A 20,969-nucleotide genomic window follows, 5' to 3' on the forward strand; every position below is an offset into this window, starting at 1 on the left:
TCGGTTTCCCCCTGTCCCTGCCGTCTCCTCCCCTCGGTCTCCGCAGCTTCTGGGCTCAGCCCCTCCCGCCCCCGCGGGAGCTGGGCGGATTGCCCTCCGCGCTGGCCCCATTGTCCCTCCGCGCTGGCCGGGCCGTGGAGACGACTGCGCTGCGGCGAGGGGAGGAGGGCTGGGGAAGGGGTGGGCGCCCGGGGACTGCAGCGCGGAGCAAACTGGGGCACGGCCACTGGCGACGCGCGTGCACACACCGTCGCCCACGCGCGCGCAGCCGCAATGCGGCCGCCCTTCGCGGAAAGGCTGGCGGCGCCGCGCCCTGCGGGGTCCGGGGCGCCCGCGGGGACTGCGAGGACCGCGGAGCCGTGAAGGCCCGAGCCCGGCCGCCCGCCTCCCAGTGCGCCGCAGGGTGCGGCGGGGACCGCGGGCCTTCGGTCCCGGGCGGCGAGCCCTGGCTCTCTCCTTCCGTGGCCTCCGCGGCGTGCGGGGAGCGCCCTTTGTCCTTTGTGCCCTCCGCTATGCCTGAGGGGGGAAACGTTTGGGGAAGAGAATGTCTGCTCTCGTTTGATCTAAAACATGGATTCGTTTGTCTGGCTAAAGGCCGGGTGGGGGGCGTCCGGGGCGCAGCGAACTCGAGCGCGCGCGCGCGCACACAACAGCAGCAGCTGCAGCAGCGGTCTTTGTCCCGGCAGCCCAGCCTTCGTCCCCCCGGCGTGGCTTGTTTGCGCAGCACCGCCCTGGGGAGGGCGATCGTCCCCACGTTGGGCCCGCGGGGCAGGGACCCGACGTCCCCAAATCTCAGCTGGCGCGCAGCCATCCTGGGAGAGACCGGGAGTGGAAATGGGGGAAGGTGGGAAGAGGAACTGCAGCCTTCTGGATCACGGAGCTGCAGCGCGCCCCTCCAAACCTAGGAGTCTTTCCCTCCCTTCCCCTGCGCCCCACTGTGTGCTCCAGGGGCAGAGGCCCCGTCTGCCAGACCCCCATCACCGAGCCCAGGGCCGGCACGTGGTGCGGGGACAGGGCTGCAGTACAATTTGTGATATGAATGCAGGCACTCGTGAATGAGCGAGTACAGGCGGGGCTGTCAAAAGAGCTGAATCCAGCTAGTGCTAAGGAAGGCTTCAAGGGGGAAGCGACCCCCTGGTCAGACCTGAAGCCTGAGCGACATTAGCCCAGACAGAGGGATAATCAAGAGTGCAGGAGAGGGAAAGGGCGGCTGCCTTTAGCCCAGGGTCTTTGGGAACTGCCGTTTTCACCATTTTCTCCTCCACCCGCAAAGAACGGGATTCAGAACAAATTTCCTGTGGCCTGACCTGACCCCGGGCCATTTGCACAGGACCCCAGGGTGGTCTGAGCGGGCCAGCTCTTCATATAGAGATGCCAGGGGGACCTCTTCCAGGATAGAGATAGGCAGGCAATGGAGCATACCCTGGAGGGTCTCTGGGAAATGTCACTTATGCCTGTGATAGGTGCTGGGGATACAACAGTCAGGGTTGTGCTGATCGTCAAGAGGAGGTGCTGTCTGTGTAGACTTGTCTCGCCTGTGCCTGTGTTTGCAAAGGGAATAAACACTGCAGCCCTGGAGCTGAGGGGGTGGGGCTGGCCCTCTTCTGGCCAAGGACACTGGGACACCTTTAGGTGACTGGAGTCCCTAAAAGAGAAGGTGAGCAGAACTTTTGTGTGCCTGACTCTTTCTTGTCTAACAGCATCTGATTCTCCCCAAGGCCAGGCTGAGAAGATTTAGGTCCCCTGTCCCCACCCCCACCCGCTGGCCCTTCTTGGAACCCCACTAAGCTGCTTATACTTAATTTCTATTTTCAATGCTTCTCCGGCAACTGAGCCTCCTGCCTGGGTGAGAGGATTGGAGTGAGACTTGGGTGCAGCTCTCCAGGGCTTGGCTGGCCTCCTGGGCTCCTCTAGTCTCCCAGGCAAGGACCCTGTCATCTCAGGCAGAGTGGGGAGCATGGACTAGGAGCTCAGACTTTGTTATCCAGGTGCCTGCTTCCTGGGCAAGACTCAGTATAAGGTGGGCGACCTCAGGCAGTTGTCCCTGCAGCTCACCAGGGACAGAGGGGGTTATCCTGTGACTTCTGGGGCAGCCTGGCTCTGGGGTAGGTGTCTGGGAAGACTGAGAGCCTCACTCCTGTCTAAGGAAGTGGACAGAAGGAAAGGCCTCTTGGTTTGGCCTTCTGATCCAACCAAGCTCTCTGTGCTAACAGATGGAAGTTTTGTCTCTGGGGCGGCCCCCAGCTCTGCCCCCGCTTCTGAGCTGCCACTTTGCGTGTGAGAGGGCCTGTCCCTGGCGTGTGGCTGTGGTCCTGCTGGCCTTTCCTTGTGGGCTGATTCTAGCACCAGCCTGTACCTACCAGAGCTGGAGACCACACACTGCCCCAGAGTCCAGGGAAACATTCCAGGGACAGTGGGAGAGGCCATTCCAGCTGGGACACTGGCCCCTAGGAGGCCTCGGGGTGCCTCTTTCTCCCGTGGGGACACTCCAGGGCTTTCTGATGAGTGCACCTGGGCTGGCCCCTCCTCAGCTGGCTCCCTCCCTCAGATCCACCCAGGCCCCTCCCAGTAACCCTCAGCTGGCCCATGAACTCATCACACGACATGGGATGCTGTAGAACGCACACAGGGCCAAGCAGAAACTGGGGACACATCCCAAAGGCATCACTTGTTCCAGATGACAGAAGACGGAGAGGCAAAAATTATTTCCTTGCTAAATAATGTAAAACACTATTGCTTTACTAAAAGCGATACGGTTTGCATCATGAAGCAGAATACAAAATTCACAAGAATTTTTCAGATAAGACAGCATGGGTGAATGGTCTTGACTTCAAAGAGCTGCTTTGAATTGCACCCATAGTGAAGGATTGGGAGCCTCCGCTTAACCTCTCCTGCCTCCAGGAGCTCTTTGGGGGCACCCAAAGGAAGAAGAGGCCCCCGCTGAGAGCTTTCTGGCATTCACCTGAAGTGCGGACGGGTGGCGACACAGCTGGTTAGTTCATGGGCCTCTGGGTACTTCTGTGCGTAGCAGTGACAGGTGGCAGAAGCAGCTGGCCTGACCTGGTCTTGCACTCGGGACCTGAAGCTGAGTGGCAGGAGTCATGTCCTCTCTGAGCTAAGCCAATGCCGTGCTCTAAAGCACAGTGTCCTCCTCATAACCTGTCTCTCACTCTGCTCTCTCTGGTGTCTGCATCATTACACACTGTGGTGGGCATGTGTCCCCTTGGGTCCATGTGCTCCCTGGACATGCTTTCCTCAGCACCGCGGCAGGTGGGAGTTGCATCAGCATCCAGTTTGGGAAGCATCTTAGCCATTGGGTCTCCCAAGGAGCCAGCTGTGCTCCTAAGCCAGGACCAAGGGGCCTGGTCCTCAGATCCTCCTAGGGCAGTGACTTCCTGCCATTTGCATCTGGGGCCACACCAAGCAGACCTGGGCGGCACTCTTCTGTGTGGCAAGGAGTGGGTCACCTTGGAGCTGGGCCTTGCTGGGCCTCACCGGGCCTCCTTGGCGCAGTGACAGATGGCACCCTGCAGAGAAATGGCCCTTAGGAGGAAGCTCACCTCTCAGCAAAGGCTGAGGGGCAGCCTTTGCCACCCCGTCCTGGCTATGGAGACAGGAAGCAAAGTTGAGTCTGTGGAGGAAGCCCCAGGACTTGGGCAGATGGAGGCTCCTCTCCCAGGGTTGGCTTCCCAGCCACCGGCAGGCCAGGTGGCTCCTTCCAGAGCATGCGTGAAGGTGGCGGCTCAGACCACTCCAGGGGTCAAGATCAGCCAGCTTTTTTTTGTGGCTGCCAGACAAATGCTCACGTCTGGATGGCTTCACACAGAGATGTGCTCTCGTAGCTGTGGAGACTGGAAGCCTGAGCCCAAGGTCCCACAGAGCCGTGCCCCCTCTGGAGGCGCTAGGGAGGGACCCTCTCCGGCCACTTGCAGCTCTGGTGGCTGCTGATAATCGTGGATCCATGGATCGTGGCAGCGGAAGTCCAGTGCCGGCCTCCACTGTCCCCTCTCTGTGTGTGTCTGTGTCCCTACTTTCTGTTCTTAGAAGGACACCAGTCATGGGATGAAGGCCAACCCCATCCAGTGTGAACCCGTCTTAATGAATTACTAACTACATTTGTAATTTACTAATTACAAAGACTCTATTTCCAACCAAAGTCCCTTTCTGAGGTTCCCTGTAGACATGGTCATTTGAGGAGCACTGTTCAATACAGGAATCCATCTCTTGAGGGCTCCTCCCCAGGGCATGGTCCTGGGTGTGATCCTGGCCGTCAGGCCTCACGGAACACAAAACTGACCCCCAGAAAACACCAGAAGCCTCCTGAGGGTTTGTTGTGCACAGGGTCCTGCCCCGGGTGTCGTGAAAGGTGCTGTGAAGGGCAGCACAGCTTGGGCTCTGGGCGCTGGCTCTGCGGTGGATCGGGGAGTTCGCTGGCCCCATCCTGCAATCACAGGTATTGTGGATTTTTTGTTTGTTTGTTTCTTTGTTTGAGATGGAGTCTCGCTCTGTTGCCAAGCTGGAGTGCAGTGGTGCTATCTCGGCTCACTGCAATTTCTGCCTCCTGGGTTCAAGTGATTCCCCTGCCTCAGCCTCCTGAGTAGCTGGGACTACAGGCGTGTGCCACCACGCTGGCTAATTTTTTGTATTTTAGTAGAGACGGGGTTTCACCATGTGGCCAGGATGGTCTCAATCTGACCTCGTGATCTGCCTGCCTCAGCCTCCCAAAGTGCTGGGATTACAGGCGTGGGGCAGCCTGGTGGCATGTTTTAAGGAGTGTCACAGGAAGCGCAGTTCCATTTAGTGTTTATTGAGCATTTACTCTAGACACAGCAATATGTATTTGGGGAAGGATTCGGATATGGGAAAGATCAGTTTCTGGCCAGGAGGAGCTTCCTGAAGGATGCCCTCCTGTTGGGATGCTCAGGGACGGCCGTAGGGCAGCAGGACAGGGCAGCCTCCACAGGCGCCGCCATGAACACACTGACCAATTTGGCTCCTGCCAAGGCCACAGCACATCCCTGTGGCCCCCACAGCCTGACTGTCTTCATTCGACTTGAGGACTCCCAGCCTCTGTGGCCCCATTGACGGCCCCTTCCCCACGCGAAGCTCTGGCTCTGGGCTGTGCGACTCTGCCCTTCCCTCCAACTCCTCTGCTTGCTCCTTCTCAGTCTCCAAGCTTCTCCTGCCAAAATGCTCTGTCATGTCCAGATGGCCCGATCTCTCCTGACTACTCTCTCCTCCCCCTGCCCACACTTCCCGAGGGCTTATTCCCAGCCAGGGCTCCCTCTCCCACCTACCGGAGTGCAGGGATGGCTGCCCCACTGTTCCTCTTGGACCGAGGCCGTCCATCTAACGGCCTACAGGGCAGCTTGACCCAGGTTTCTCTTGGGCAAGCCAGTAGGTCCCAGACAGGACAAATGACCGTTCTTTCTGTTTTCCCCAATCTACCTCTCTGATGACATTCCTGGCCCCTGTGGATAATCTCACCCAAAAACCCAGGAGTGACCTCCTGCCCACTCCCTCCCCCACATCCCAGCAGCAGCCTAGCATGTTTCTCTCCTTCATTTCTTTCACATTCTCTACTTCTCACCATCCTCTCTGCCACCACCTTAATTCAGCCCAGACTAATCAAGCATGCATGTCCTAACCAGCCTTCCCGCCTCCTTCCACCCGGGCTGCCTAGTAAATGTGGACTCCGCATCTGCTGGGTGCCAGGCACAGTTGTAGGCTCTGGGAAATCCTTATTCTCCTGCAGTTGATATTCTAGTGGAGGAGAAAGACAGCAAACAAGTTGCAAAGGAAACTCGGATGGTGAGGCGTGCTGGGCAGGGAACTTCGCCTGTGTGGTCTGGGAGAGGGTACCAGGTGATTGCTTTATAGGCTGGGGGAGGTCAGAGGATGCCTGTATGGGAAGGTGATATCGAAGCTGGGTATGAATGATAGGCAGGGGCCAGCCACAGGAAGACCATGGGGAGAACATTGCAAGGGAACATTGCAAGGGAATCAGGAGCAACGCCCCCAGGGAGAGGGCAAGCCTGGCACATTGGGGGAGCTGAAGAGTACACGGTGGCCAGGATAGAGGAAGGGGAAGTGGAGGGGTTGGGGAAATGGGAGAAGGTCAGGGGGGCCGGCAGAGGCCACATGGGACACAGCACGCAAAGCAGGAGGCTGGGCTTTTATCCTGAGGTCAGTGGGGAGCCGTGGGTGGTGAGTTGCCAAACTCAGGTGTATGTTTTCAGGAACACCACAGCTGCCATGTGGAGAGTGAATTGTGCGTCCACCACACAGAGCCTATTCCAGGGGCCCTGTGTCCGTTTGGGCAGGAGGCAATTGTGGCTCTGACCAGGTTGGGTTTGGGGATGCTTGGAGGTGAAGTCAAGCGTTCTGCTGATGATTTGAATATGAAGAATGAGAGAGGACGATGAGTGATAACACCTAGATTTGGGGCTCCAACCACTGCAGGGACAGAAAACCATTTCCTGAGATGGAGAAATTTGAAGAAGAAGCAGGCCCCGGGCGATAGGGGAATCTAGTGTTCTGTTTTGGTCACATGACAGCCGACACCCTTATTAGAGATGCCGAGTTCACAGTGGCGTCTGAAAGTCTGGAGGCCAGTGAGAGATCCAGAATGGAGATGACGTGTAGGCAAGTGCCTGTAATCCCAGCTACTTGGGAGGCTGAGAAAGGAGAATCACTTGAACCTGGGAGGCAGAGTTTGCAGTGAGTCAAGATCACACCATTGCACTCCAGCCTGGGCAACAAGAGCAAAATTCCATCTCAAAAAAAAGAAGAGAAAAGAAAAGAAAAGAACCGGCTGGGAACACGGGGCAGCTTCTGTGTGGTGGGTTGTGGTTTTTTGGAAGATCAAGGTTTGCCTCTGGTGTCCCTGTGGAATGGGAAGACACTCTCCTGGCATTCACACCAGCAGGAGAGAGGGAGCTGTGACCAGGCTCTTGCTCGCTGCTCCTTGCCCCTCATGCGGAAGGACCAGTTCTGGCATCAGCAGATCGGGAAGTACCCAGTGGAGGCCTCTGAGTGTCTTCTGTCCTGCCAAATCCTGAGATGTGCTGGCATGCAGGCGGGGACCCTGCCCCAGCCCCACACCCCTTCTGGTGGTATTGAGAAGAGCTGGTGACATCTTGTGTCACTTCAGTGGCACCAAGCTGCATTGACTGGTCTTGAGACACGTGGCAGACCTCTGAGCCACGATGACTTGATTCTTTCAGTAAAAACCTCCTGGCACGGCGCTGCTACTAGGAGGGACAGCAGCTGACATCTGCACACTCACCACCTGCCAGGACCTGGCCGTGAAGTACTGACGTGTACCCAGGTGTACTGACTCACTGAGACTTCCCGGAAACCTGCGAGGCTCCTGTTGTGCAGATGAGGATGCTCAGACACTAGCGAGTGGGTGGCGCAGAGAGAGTCACACACGGCGGTGTGACCCCATCGTCCGCTCTTGCTCTTCATGCCATGCGACACTTCCTCAGCCTCTTCCTGTTGCACCTGCATTACTTTGGAGCTGCCCCCCAGGGCTGGAGCCCATCCTGCTCCTCAGTTATTCACGACAGCTGTCAGTGGCGTTGTTCCTGTGAGGTGCCAGGCACTGTGTCAAGTGCTGAGGACCAGAAGAAATGAAGGAGGACACGCGAGGACCTGAAGTCAAGGAGCTTCCCATCCAGTGGAAGAAACATCAGAGCTGACCGCCCACCTTTGCACCAACAAGCATCTTGGGACCTTATAGTGGAGGAGGTTGACTTCTCAGGGAGGTCTGGGAGGGATTTCTTGAAGAAATGACCTCCGAACCAAATCTGAAGGATGACCACAAGTTAAGTCCATGGAGAGAGAAGGCAAACGGTTCAGGCCACAGGAACAGCAGGCAAAGCAGCTCTGCGGTGGGAGGGAGCTGTGAAGGCCAGTGAGGCAGGGGGCCAGGCAGCGGATCAGGCCAGAGGGGCTGGAGCGACCCTCAGAGCCAGGGCTGTGTGCACCAGGCTTTATCCCCAAGGAGAGGGAAGCCACTGGGACTTTAAGAGGCAGGGACGTGACCAAGGTGGCTTCTCAGGAAATGCACACGGCTGCCATGCCATGTGGAGAGCAGACTGAAGGAGGTTCAGAGAGGGTGAAAGGAGACCAGGAAGTCATCCCGGCTAGACACGATGGGAACTTGGCAGTTCTGGGGGCACAGGGACAGTGTGAGAGCTATCTAGGAATGGCATCTGCAGGTCTTGTGGGTGGTTTCACTATGGCGGCTCCATGTCATTCACCTTGGAAGAGGACCGGTCAGGAGCTGGGCTGAGTTTAAGGGACTTTTGGGACATCTATGTGAAAAGTCAATAGCAGGTGGGTGTGGGCTCCAGAGCCAAGAAAGCAAATGGATGTGAGCGAGAGAGAGAGAGAGCGAGAGGGAGAGAGAGGGAGAGAGAGTCTGAAAGGTCTGCCTGGAGGTGGCATTGGATGAAGTGAATCTGTGAGTGTGGAGGAAATTGGTAAGAGTGACAATATTGCTGAGTCCCGAGGCCAAGGACTTCTGACTTAATTATCCTCGTGCCCCAATGTAGGGGGGCAGGGACACAGTAGGGTCCCAGTGAAGATTTCTTCAAGGGATGGAAGGAAGGAAGAAGGGAAGGGAAGGGAGTAGGACAGATGGGTTGGGTGGAAGGAAGGGAAGGAAGGAAGGAAGGGAGGGGAGAGAGGGAGGACGGGCAGGCAGATGGGTTGGGTGGAAGGAAGGAAAGAAGAAGGAAGGAAGGAAGGACGGACGGACGGACAGATGGCCTAGTGGTATCTTCATGGCCATTGTCCTCACTGCTGACTGACTTCAACTTTAGGATGCAGCAGCCCAGATGTCCTCCCGGACATCAAAAGCAGGCTGGGGAGGGTGTCCAGGAGTAACCAGGCACCATTGCCTCCCTCTGAGTCTCCTTGCCACTTAACAAACTCCAGGCAAGTAACCCAAGACCAGAATGCAGAAGCTTGACCCTCAACTACCTCTTTATGGAACGTGCCCTGAGGCTGGCTTCAGAGCTTTTAAAGGGCCACTGGCGAGAAATCCTGCCTTCAGCTCACTGAAGCTGGAAGAGAAAGGAAAAAGCACTTCTCTTTCTGGAGCTGCTCAGCCCTCTCTCTAGGCCTCAGTGAAGGAGGGGGTTTCTCGGCCTGGTCCTTGGCAAGTCACTACATGGTGTACTGTAGTGCAGGGGCCCTGGAGGAGAGCCTCATCTGACCCTCTGTGATGCCCCTGACCCAGTTCCACATTAGCCTGGTGAAGGAAAGAATAAATGAATGAATGAATGAATGAATGAATGAATGGGTGAGTCAGGGGCTATGAAAACCTCCATACCCACAGGAATCCTGCCATTCCAAAACACACTGGTGTGACAATGACAGTAACAACCACCAGCCAGGCCCCAGCCCTGGTGCTTCACATCATGACCCTGTTGAAGCCTCCCAGCACCCAGCCTCAGTTTGTCATTCACAGCACCTCACCCCCTGACTGGGTCATAAACTATATGGAAGAAACAGCCTTGGTAGGTGGCAGCCCGTCCACTCACCTCTCATTCAGCGGTACCTGCTGGAACCCAGCGTCTACCCGTCAACCAGGCATCCCCCCACTCCCCAGGAGCTCACAGCTCAGGGCAGGAGGCACATAGGACAGTTGGTGTGATGAGTGCTTGAGGGTCAGGGAGGTGTGAGAAGCCAGGGCAGCCCCTCTGTGCCTCCATCAGGAGGGAACACACTTGACAGGGGCTAATTCGTATCAAAACTTTAATGTGTGTTCATAGGAGTGCTCTTCATATGTAGGAAGAATGTGCAAGTGTTAATGCATTTGTCTGTTTCCATGCCGCTGATAAAGACATACCCAAGACCGGGCAATTTACAGAAGAAAGAGGTTTAATTGGATTTATAGGTCCAGATGGCTGGGGAAGCCTCCCAGTCATGGCGGAAGGCCAGGAGGAGCAAGTCACATCTTACATGGATGGCGGCAGGCAAAGAGAGAGAGAGCTCCTGCAGGGGAATTCCTCTTTTTAAAACCATCAGATCTCATGAGATTTATTCACTATCATGAGAACAGCATGGGAAAGACTTATCCCCATGATTCAGTTATTTCCCACCAGGTCCCTCCCACAATACGTGGGAATTCAAGATGAGATTTGGGTGGGGACACAGCCGATCCACATCAGTTAGCCACCTGTCAAGTTAAAGGGATTACACTGGATGGTTAATGTCTTGGAACATGGCTGAATGCTGCATCCATAGCGTTCCTTTCCCTTAAGGGTGAATTATGGGGCAGGAATGCTCAATAATTGTCTGTGTCACCTGTCAATTAGCCACCACCCACATAAGACCACCCTTATTTCTGCACCAACTTTGAGAGGTCCCCTACACCACTCTCAGTTTTGATAATTCACTGAAAAGACTCAGAACGCACCAAAAGCTCTCGTATGCATAGTTGCACTCTATTACATCAAAAGGATACAGATTAAAATCAGCCAAGGGAGGAATGGCATAGGGCAGAGTCCGGGAAGGTGCCAGACGTGGAGCTTCCACTGTCCTCTTCCCCGTGGAGTCATGAAAAGCATGACTTTCCTGGCATTGATGTGTGACAGTACCCATGGAGTACTGCCATCCAGGTCAGCTCACCAGAGCCCCAGTGTTCAGAGTTTTTATTGGGGCTCCAACACACAGGTGACTGCCCAAATGACTGACCTCCTTCTCCAGCTCTTCCAGAGTCAGCTGATACCACGTGACCCAGAGCCCCCACCCTAAATCACATTGTTGGTCTTTCCGGCACAGCCAGCCCCTACCCTAAACCTATCCAGTATAGCCAGCACCTACGCTAAATCATGTGGTTAGACCATTCTGTGACCCAAGGACCCCAGACAAGGACAAAGAAAGTCTAATCAGGCATGATATTCCAAGGGCTTAGAGTTCACCTCCCAGAAGGTAAGGACAAAAGTCAGATCTCTCTTTGGGCAAAGTTAAATTCTTTCCTACACAAAATGACACCTTCCCACTCTTCTGCACCCACCTGCTCTCACCTGCTTCCCCTACTCCTCACCTTCTGGGTGAGGTTCTTTTTGGTATCTTTATCGAGGGAGGAAATGGGTGTCGTGTGTCTGAGGTGTTTGTTGTTGTTTTTAAAGCACTGCCCCTACACAGATCTTACGTAGTATTCTGCAGTTCTTAGGGGACAAAGAACACATTTTACTATGAGACATAGTTTGGGCGAATACTTTGTCTTCTGCAGAAAATACTGTGCAAAGCTCCAGTTCTCCTGGGTGGAGATGTGAAATTAACTAAATTACAGATCAGTCCACCTAAAATGTGAAATTAAATTAGAAATTCCAGGTGCCTTTGACTGCTAAGGTTATTATTCTAATGTGTGATTCCAATCACCTTTTTCAATTGCTGCCCTGTGTCATGATCGCTGTCCTGGAAACAACACTGCCTCCTGTCTCCCTCCTGCAGACGGCATCCCTGGCTGCAGCAATGCCCTCCTCCCAGTCAAGTGTCCTCCCGACGGCTCCATTTACTGCGCGGGGCTGTGAATGGCTCCATTTTGAGCCACCAGCTCCCTCCCTCCCGCCCTCCCTGCCATCCCCCTCTCCTGCGCTGGGGGCTAGGAGGCTGAAGGAAGCCCTAGAACGAGTGTCCCCTCCTCGATGGCTGCCCTTCTCCAACAAGACTTCTCTTCCTCTCCTCAACACCGATGGGAATGGATCTGACCTTGCAAATAGTGCCCAGCCGGGTGCAGACAGGGATCTCTGAGCCAGAGTGGGGACCTGGGAAGAGAGCATTCCTGCTCCATAATTCGCCCTTAAGGGAAAGGAAAGCTACGGATGCAGCAGTCAGCCATTTTCCAAGACGTTAATAATTCCGTGTAATTCCTAAGGCATAAAAAATGCATCAGTGCTCTAATTTTATAAGCTCCATGATGTGTATTATGACATCAGAAGGTCTGGTCTGGGTCACCTGGGAAAGCTAAAGCCAGGAGAAACTGTTAGATAGCTCTGAACAGGACCTGCACAGAGGTATTACGGAGCCAGCCCAGAAACGCTGCAGACACAGCCCCACGAGGTGGGGCCTGAGGCACGGGAAGCCCCTGGAACTCTGGAACTTGGAAATGACTGATGCATCCATCATGAGTCTTTACATACCTCCCCTGGAAAGCAGCAGGCAAGAGCGAGCTCTGAGCTGAGAGATGAGGGTGCGGCAGGGAGCCGGAAGCTCCAAGTCCCCCAGTGACACTCAAAGACATCATTCCTCCCCTGGCGTTCTCGTATCTTCATTCCCAGTAAGAAAGTGAGTGGGTGCTCATTTGTATGGTTGGTGAAAGGCCCTGGCACTATTCCAAGTCACTTGAAAGTGAGATGAGACCAGGTGAGACTTGGGTGTGGCTGTTTCTTGTCCGCACTCTGGAGACAGAGCGTGATCCATGGTGTTTCACTTTGGACACGGAAGCTCCTTAGACCCTGGGGGCAGCAGAGCCAAGCAGGGGACAGCCTCCGCTTCGTTGGTTCCAGAACCAGTGAGCTGCTGGCCTGTGTGGGACGGTGGCTGCACCCTGAGGGGCCACAGTGACAAAGGGACCCAGGGTGTCAAAGAGAGATCAGCAGGGGGTGGGGACGTGTGTGTGTGTGTGTGTGTGTGTGTGTGACACATCTGTGCTTTTCCCTGGCCACTTTTTTTTCCCCTAAGTAATGTCATTTAGCACCTAAGGTATCTGCAAATGCTCCCTGAACTAAATATGTCAGCTCTGCCTCCCCTGGTGCAGGAGACGGCTGTCATTTAAAATGCACTTGCACACGATTGGGCCTTCCTTTGTGACTGCTCACTCTTCTTGGTAGCAGCACAGCTCCTCTCGTCATGACCTTGGTACTTATTATTCTTAGGTAGTAGCTAGTTGCTTCCCTAAAAGGACAACTTTCCAGCTCTCGTTTTGACGAGTACCTGACAGCAGCTGTGAGGATGGTGATTTCAAAATGGCTTCCTCGTAAACGTCGGGGTCTTTTGATTTCGTTGTTGCCTATGAGGGAACACATGGGTTTCTCTTTCATTAGATCTCTAAGTTTTTTTAAAAAAAAATAAATGGTATCAGCTTTGTAAGAAAGCCACACCATGACAGCTTGAATTAGTGCATTTTTTGAGTGTACCTTTCTAAAATGTCCATTGACCATTGTGACTCTACTGGGCTGTAGGGCACACGGCATCCTCTTTGAAGGCTCAGCTGGGTCTTTCTGCCTCATGGAAAAGTTGACTGTAGCCCCGCAGGGCCTCTGACACTGTCTCAGACCTGAAGACTGGGGTGTCCTGAGCACCTCTCAGGAGGTTGAGAAAAGTTGGACCCTGAACCGGAAGCCACGGAGGAGGCTGTGGCAGCCCACACGCTCTGCACAGGAGGATCTGTGAGCCCTCAGGCAGGTGAAGAGGTGCACAGACATGTGGGAATTCTTGCTTAGAAGAGTTATTGCTCTGCTGGTGCAGGCTGGGCTGGGTGGGACCTGTAAGTTAAACCAGTGCATGCTAAGAGGCCTGGGCCTGGGTCTTCTCACCCCAGCTACTCCTGAATGGCTACAGAATAAGATCCGGTTAGGGCACCTCTCTTGCATCTGTGTGGGATTACTCACCGTGCCGAGGGCATCCTGGCCAGCTCTCCTCCACAGCTACTGTGTGTGGGGGAAAGGCAAGCTCATTCTAACAGGCTAGGGAGGAAACTGTGGCAGGAAGGCATCTGCCACCCCGGAAAGGCCTGGAGCATATCACGAGGACAGGAGGCCCCAAAGTGATGGTGACTTCCGCGTTGTACCCCTGAGCCCTCACTGAGCGTCTACCAGGCCCTGGGCTATCCAGTTACGTTTGTTATCCAATGTCATCCCGGCTGCATTCTAGGAGATCTTTTCATCCCCATTCTACTGATGAGGAACGTGAATCTTAGAGGGGTCAAGTGACTTGTCCTATGTCACGCAGCTGGGGATTCAAACTCAAACTAGCGCCTGGCATGGAAGCCCAGTGAGTGGGTCCCTTATCACCATGCCTTCCACCACCTGAACTGATGTGGGACGATCTGCCCTTAGTATCCTGCTCCTCTTCACAGCACAGATGTCTCTGCATTTCCCCCACTTCAATGGGGAGAATCACTGTGTATTTTATCATCCAACAAGTATGTAATAGTGGGGGCCTGGTGGGGGTTGCTGCAGGGATGGATGGGCCTGTATCAGCCAGGGAGAGTGACTTGGAGGTGGTTTAACCCCCCTTCTTTGGATTCTTTCCTGCATTATGTCCATTAGGAGAAACTCAGGCTGATGGCTAATGCACCCCTTCCTCCCTCCATATGAGAGCTGGCACCTTCCCAGGATGATGCCCATCATGGCATGTCCTGGTAGCAAACACCTTTTCTCCCTACCACCTTCCACATCATTGATGGGGTCAGTTATTTCTTGCCATATAACAAGCCATCCCAAAGCTGAGTGGCTCTAAATGATGAGAATGGGGGGACGTTCTCTAGATGCAGTAAGTTGGCCAGGCTCACACACACAACTAGACTCATGGGACTGATCATCTTAAGCCCAGAGTCCCTCTAGCTGAAGCACAGGGGCACCTGCTCTGTCAGGTCATGCTGGCCACACACTGTGACCCATCCCACACAGCCTTGGACCTGTCCCTTCAGCAGCAACAACAGATTTGGATTAAACAGGATTTTAAAAGAATTATGTTAAGGCTCTAGTCCAGGGCGTCCAGTCGTTTGGCTTCCTTTGGCCACACCAGGAGAATTGTCTTGGATTACATATAAAATACATTAACACTAACGATGGCTGATTAGCTAAAAAAATTAATAAAATAAAATATTCACACAAAAAAAATCTCACAATGATTTAAGAAAGTTTACAAATTTGTGTTGGGCCACATTCAAAGCTGTCCTGGGCTGCACGCGGCCCACTGGCTACAGTCTGGACAACCTTGTGATATAGTCTAAACTGATTTTACAGAGGAGGAAACTGAGGCACAGGAAGGGAAAGGAGCTTGTCATACAGGTAGTCCTGGGGAGAGGGGGGAGCTAGAACCAGAACCCAGGCTGCTAACCCCAGGCCAGGACCCTGTCCCTGACCTCAGCACCTCCCTCTTCCTGGACAGCCCAGGAGCCCTGACGGGTGCAGGCCAGCTGGAGATGTTTGAGGCTCTCTGCAAACCCCCCTTTGGCCCCTGAATTAGCCAACCACTGTGATCTGCAAGGAGAACCCCAAGTTCTGAACGCTGTTCTCGCCAGGATCCCCAGCTGTCAGGGACATCATCATGGCCAGCAGGGACTTCACGGACTCACCCCTGGCTTTTTCACGACCTCCAGAGGTACCGTGAGAAACTACCTGTCTTCTGACGCCTTCTGCCCTTGGGAGACACCATCATGTGACTCAAGGCCTCCCCTGTGTCAGTCTCATCTCCTCACTGAGTAATCATGGGACAAGGCCTGTCTATTCAGATTCCCCTCCTGCCACTGTACCCCACATAGGCCCAGACTGACTCACTGCGAGGATCAGCCATCAGACCCTCCTGACCTGGGCCTAGCTTTTCTCATTGGTCAGTCTTCTTTTCTCAAGTATATACGTCTTCATTCTTTCTCTCACCTTTTCTTTCTTTCTTTTTTTTTTTTTTTTTTTTTGAGATGGAGTTTCGCTCTTGTTGCCCAGGCTGCAGTGCAATGGCTCCATCTCTGCTCACTGTAACCTCTGACTCCCAGGTTCAAGCAATTCTCTGGCTTCAGCCTCCTGAGTAGTTGGGATTACAGGCATGCACCACCATGCCCAGCTAACTTTGTTAGTAGAGATGGGGTTTCACTATGTTGGCCAGGCTGGTCTCAAACTCCAGACCTTAGCTGATCCACATACCTCGGCCTCCCAAAGTGCTGGGATTACAGGCATGAGCCACTGTGCCTGGCCTCTCTTCTCCTTTGTCTATGTGTGAGTGTTACAGCTCTATTGAGGTATAATTAACATACCTACAATTTGCCTATTTGAAATACCTGTGCAAGTCAATATTTCTGAGTATTTTCACAGCGTTGTGCGGTCATCACCTCAAACTAATTTTAGAAGATTTTCATCCCCCATGAAAGAAATCCTGGCACCCACAAACCAGGGTCACTCCCCATTCCTCCTAGCTCCCCACCACCACCCTCCCTAAGCAACTCTTAATCCACTTTCTGTCATTGTAAACCTTCCTAATCGGGACATTTTCTATAAACGATATAATACAATGTATGGTCTTGTGGCTGACTTCTTGCACTTAGCATGATGTTTTTAAGGTTCACCCATGATGTACCATGTATCAGTATTTCATTATTTTTATTGCCAGATGTTCATACCTATGGACATCTGTTTTCATTCTCTTGGATATATACCTAGGAATGGAATGGCTGAGTCACATCATAACTCTTACGATTAAGCTTTCGAAGAACTGCCAGACTGTTTTCCTAAGTGGTTACACCATTTGACATTTCCGCTAGCAGTGTATGAGGGTTCAAATTTCTCCACATCCTTGCCAACACTTGTTATTGTCTGTCTTTTTTGATTATAGTCACTTAGTGGGTGTGAAGTGGTATCTCGTTGTGGTTTTGATTTGCATCTCCTTAGTGACTTTGATTTCCTCAAATGTTGAGCATCTTTTTGATCTTCTTTGGAGAAATGTCTATTCAGATACTTTGCTCATTTAAAAAATTGAGTTATTTTCTTTTTATTTTTCAGCTCTGAAGAGTTCTCTTTATAGTTGAGATGCAAGTCCCTTATGAGATATGAGATTTGCAAGTATTTTCTCCCTTTTAGTGAAATGTCTTTTACTTCTTGATGTTGCCCTTTGAAGCACAAAGGTTTCTAATTTTGATAATGTTCAATTTATTTATTTTTTCCTTTGGTTGCTTGTGCTTTTATTTAAGAAACTATTGCCGAATCCAAGGTCATGAAGGTTTACTGACAAGTTTTTTTCTAAGAGTTTTGTAGCTTTACCTCTTGTATTTAGGACTTTAATCCACTGTGTTACATTTTATATATGGTGTGAGGCAGAGGTTCGACTTCATTGTTTTTCATGTGGATAGCTCATTGTCCTAGCCCCATTTGTTGAAGACTATTCTTTCCCCATTGAATTGCCTTGTCAGCTTTATCTGTGGCTTTTTAAAATGTTTTCTACTTCTTCAAGCCTTAAAAATTATACTGAATATGTATCTTGCTCTTATTTTTAAATTGCCACTTAGTTTGAGCAGAATCCTATGATTTTTCTTTTGCTGGAAGTTGATATATGCAGAAACTTCTGATTTCTTATCAGACAGCAGAGTTTAGATTATGCTGCAGTAACAACCAATTCAATCTCAGGACTGAATTTACCATTTGTAGTACAAGTCCAACTCCAATTGCTAGGCACAGTCCTACTCATCATGGTCACACAGAGGCCCAGGCTGGCAGAGGCTACCTCTTCCTATAAACAAACTTGCACAATTGCCAGGGCTGGGGGAAAGAATGTGATGGGCAGGTTACTGGCTCTTAAAGCTTCTATCTGTAATAATACACATCAGATTTACTCATATTTCATTGACCCAAAAAAGTCACAGGGTCACATCTAACTTCAAAGGGTTCAGGCCAGTGCAAAGCATCCCCAGGGATAGCAACCAGGAATATTTGGTATATAATATTAATGATCACTATTTCCCTGGAGTGTATTGAAATGTAACAGGTGTAATGAAATCAGTTGGTTTGGATATTCTGTTGTGCATCTTGAACTCTAATTATTGCAGTAAAATTTCTTTGCAGAGGGTGAGGCTGCATCGACCCAAAATCACAGCACTGCACTCCAGCCTGGGCAAGAGTGAGATCCTGTCTCAAAAAAAAAAAAAATCCTCTGTAGAAATTTCCAGACTGTTCTGTTAAACAATGATATCTACTTAATGGCGAGAGTTTTTAGGTGCTTGGAATAGGGGAGAATGAGCACAGTCTCTGAAGTTGAAATCCAAATCCCACTGCTTCCCAGATGTGTGGCTTCGAGCAAGTTATCTGACTTTGTGAAGCCTTTGTCTCATCCTCTGTGGAATACCCTACCTGCAGGAGAATTGGCAGCACTGTAAGTGAGTGCCCAGCACAGCAGCAGGCAGATAATAGGCCTCCATCAGACTCAAGTTCCCTTCTGCCTCCTCTGCAACAGGATCCATCCCCTGGGTTCATCCTGAGACCTTCGGCAGGGTTAGGGCTGAGACAGCAACTCCCTGTATCTGCTTTTCCCCCCTTTACAAGACAGGGTCTTGCTCTGTTGCCCAGGCTGGAATGCAGTGGCTTACTGCAGCCTCAACCTCCTGAGCTCAAGCAATACTCTCACCTCAGCCTCCCCAGTAGCAAGCACTATAGGGTACACACCACCATACCCAGCTAATTAAAAAAAAATTGTAGAGAGGTCTCACTGTGTTGCCTAGGCTGATCTCAAACTCCTGGACTCCAGTGATCCTCCTGCCTCGGCCTCCTAAAGTAGTGGGAGTACAAGTGTCAGCCACTGTGCCTGGCTGTATCTGCTTTAAGGGACAAAAATTGTCTTTGATCTGGGTCCTGCCGATGGACTCATAACTGAGTCAAGTTTTCTTTTTCTCTTTTACAAAACAACCCAGGTATACTCAAAGCCTGATAAAACCCGGTGTAACAACATGCTTGGATCACGCGTATGCCTTACTCTCTCATTTTCTAACTTGGAAGAAAGGAACACAAATACGAGGAACCACCTATGGAGATTTGGTTCTAGGGCGCTGGCAGAGCTCCGGGCGTGCGTCAGGAGCACCCAGCTCATTCCGCCCTAGCTCTGACTTTCCAAGAAATGGGCCCAAGGAAGCCTCCCACTCCTGTGGTGCAGTGAGGACTCAAAGTAGTTGGCAGTCCAGGAGAAGGAGCCCAGCTGAGGAACAGTACCAGACAGTCTCCATGCAGAAACGTAACTCCAGGTGGCTCCTGACCCCAACCCACTCAGCAGGGCTGAGCCAGTGCCTCCTGGGCTGCTGCAGCCACGACCCCACCTGTCCCACCTGCCTGGCAGAGGTGGGGCTGCTGGAGGAAGGGTGAGGGGTTGTGGGTACCCCTGAGGCCCCTCCTGCAACACCGGGAAGCCAAGAAAAAAAAAAAAAAAAAAAAAAAAAAAAAAAAAAAACAGGAAAAGAAAACTTCCCCACCTGAGAGAGAAAAGACTGGAGATTCCTTCTCTTTAACTGGGTTTCAGGTGACTGAACTGGATCCAAATCACCATGAGTTCCCAGCATTTTGGCGTATAGAAGCAGGCGCTGTCTCTCAAGTCAGCTTCCACCCCTGCTGGTCTCTTGCTCACAATCCATTCAGAGCAATTCAACAACCATCAGCTGAGCCCTTAAGAGCGTGCCCAGCCAGCACTGTGCAAGCCACTGGGATAAGTCAGGCTTTGTTCGTGTTCTCAAGGAGACAAGGCCTGTCTGGCCGTTAGCTAAAAACAACTAACATTTAGAAACACTTTTTATTAATGTATGCTGGACATATGGAAAAGTCCCCATATTCTAAGTATGCAACTCAATGAGTTTTCACAAACCAAAACCAGTGCCCAGGTCAAGACTAAAACAGCACCAGAAACCAGAAGCCAACCCCACCCCAGCCTCCAGCCACTACTCCTCACCCCCAGGTACCCTGTTTTGGCAAAGTTTGCAACAGTAGCTAACTTTGAATATACGTCCATGCCAGGCACGCGTACATGCACTTCCACCGATTGATTCCTTTAACTCTCGCCCCACAGATATGAAAGCACAGAGAGAAGGGCGCACAGCCAGCAAGAGCCCACTCTGAACCCAGGCGGTTGTTTCCCACGTGTCCCTGATGACTACCCTTTCATTGCCGCCCTGGAAACAAACAGAACCCTCTCACTGTATACTGCCACACCAACACAACAAAGCTGCAGGTTCGGTTCTGCTGAGGGCGTCAGAAAAAGCCACTAAGGGTGGCCAGGTTTGAGCTGGACCTTGATAATGCAAAGGAGTCTCCCTAACAGATAAAGGGGAGGAGGTGCATAGCAGAGTTGTGAGGAGGGGGGTGGATAAAGGGGGTCCTGTGTGGTGACACGGGGGGCGGGGAGGGATTGAGACAAGTGTAGAGGGAATACTGACCTAGAGCAGGATTGGAATAAGTACTGGGGCTTTGCCAGGACAGGCTTCGGAACAGGAGCTGAACTTGCTCGGTTTACAGTGGGTGGAGCCCCCAAGGGAAGCCATGGACGATCTACCGGCACGGGAGGACCCAGCTTGGTCAGGGTGTCCTTCAAGCGGCCTCTAACCAGCGATTTCTCATTGGGTGTACAGGCTTAAGGGCTCTGCAAATGTTGGGGTTGTTTCTGTGTGCGTTTGGGTAGGGTCAGAAAAGAGACTCCACCCACAATGTTGAGACACCTTTTTACCCAGATGGCAGAGGCATGGCCGATTTTACAGATACTTGACTATGTATATACATAAACAAAAACAAAACAGGCGGTCTCATCACAGGTCTGGGGTCAGGCACTTTCTCTGCGCGAGCCGGTGGGACTGCAAACAGCACAGGGGAGGAAGAAAGGTAGGGGGTCCGCTCGGGACGGCTGCGCGGAGACCTGAGCCTCGATGAAGAGGTGCTGCTTGGGGTTTGTGGCCGCGGCGAGAGGACCTCACGCAGAAGTCCCCAAGTGCGCAGGGCCGGAGCTGGAACTTTGGACCGCGGAGGTTAGACCCAAAGGGTGGGCGGAGGCCTAGACTCCAGCTAAGGGGGGTCGAGCGCCGCACCCCCAAAGCCGGAGCCGCCGCCACCGTCCACGCCCACCGTTCTCCGCCCCGCCCCGGCCCTCCCTGGGTCCTCGGCCCCCGGCCCCCTCCTCCCGCCCGGCCCCCGCGCTCCCCCGCTCGCTGCGCAGCGTCGGCTCCTCCCGCCGGCTGCATTGCAGACGCCGCCGCCGCAGGGCGCGCCGGGGCC

The 20,969-nt window shown here is 52.7% G+C and overlaps 1 protein-coding gene across 23 annotated transcripts in view; it reads left to right on the plus strand.

Moving 5' to 3' along the window:
• CAMTA1 (calmodulin binding transcription activator 1) overlaps window positions 1–20,969 on the plus strand; it is a 954,794-nt gene that overhangs the window by 871,093 nt on the left and 62,732 nt on the right. The window contains exon 1 of one of the 23 annotated variants that reach the window (XM_032301123.1): window positions 20,418–20,722. The exons of the other annotated variants lie outside the window; for them this stretch is intronic. The gene's annotated coding sequence lies outside the window, so the exon portion shown is untranslated. Of the gene's footprint in view, window positions 1–20,417; window positions 20,723–20,969 lie in introns of those variants that run through there. 23 annotated transcript variants of the gene reach the window in all.

Source organism: Sapajus apella, unplaced genomic scaffold, assembly GCF_009761245.1.
Source record: "Sapajus apella isolate SASKATOON/1434 unplaced genomic scaffold, GSC_monkey_1.0 scaffold43, whole genome shotgun sequence".
Classification (NCBI taxonomy): domain Eukaryota; kingdom Metazoa; phylum Chordata; class Mammalia; order Primates; family Cebidae; genus Sapajus; species Sapajus apella.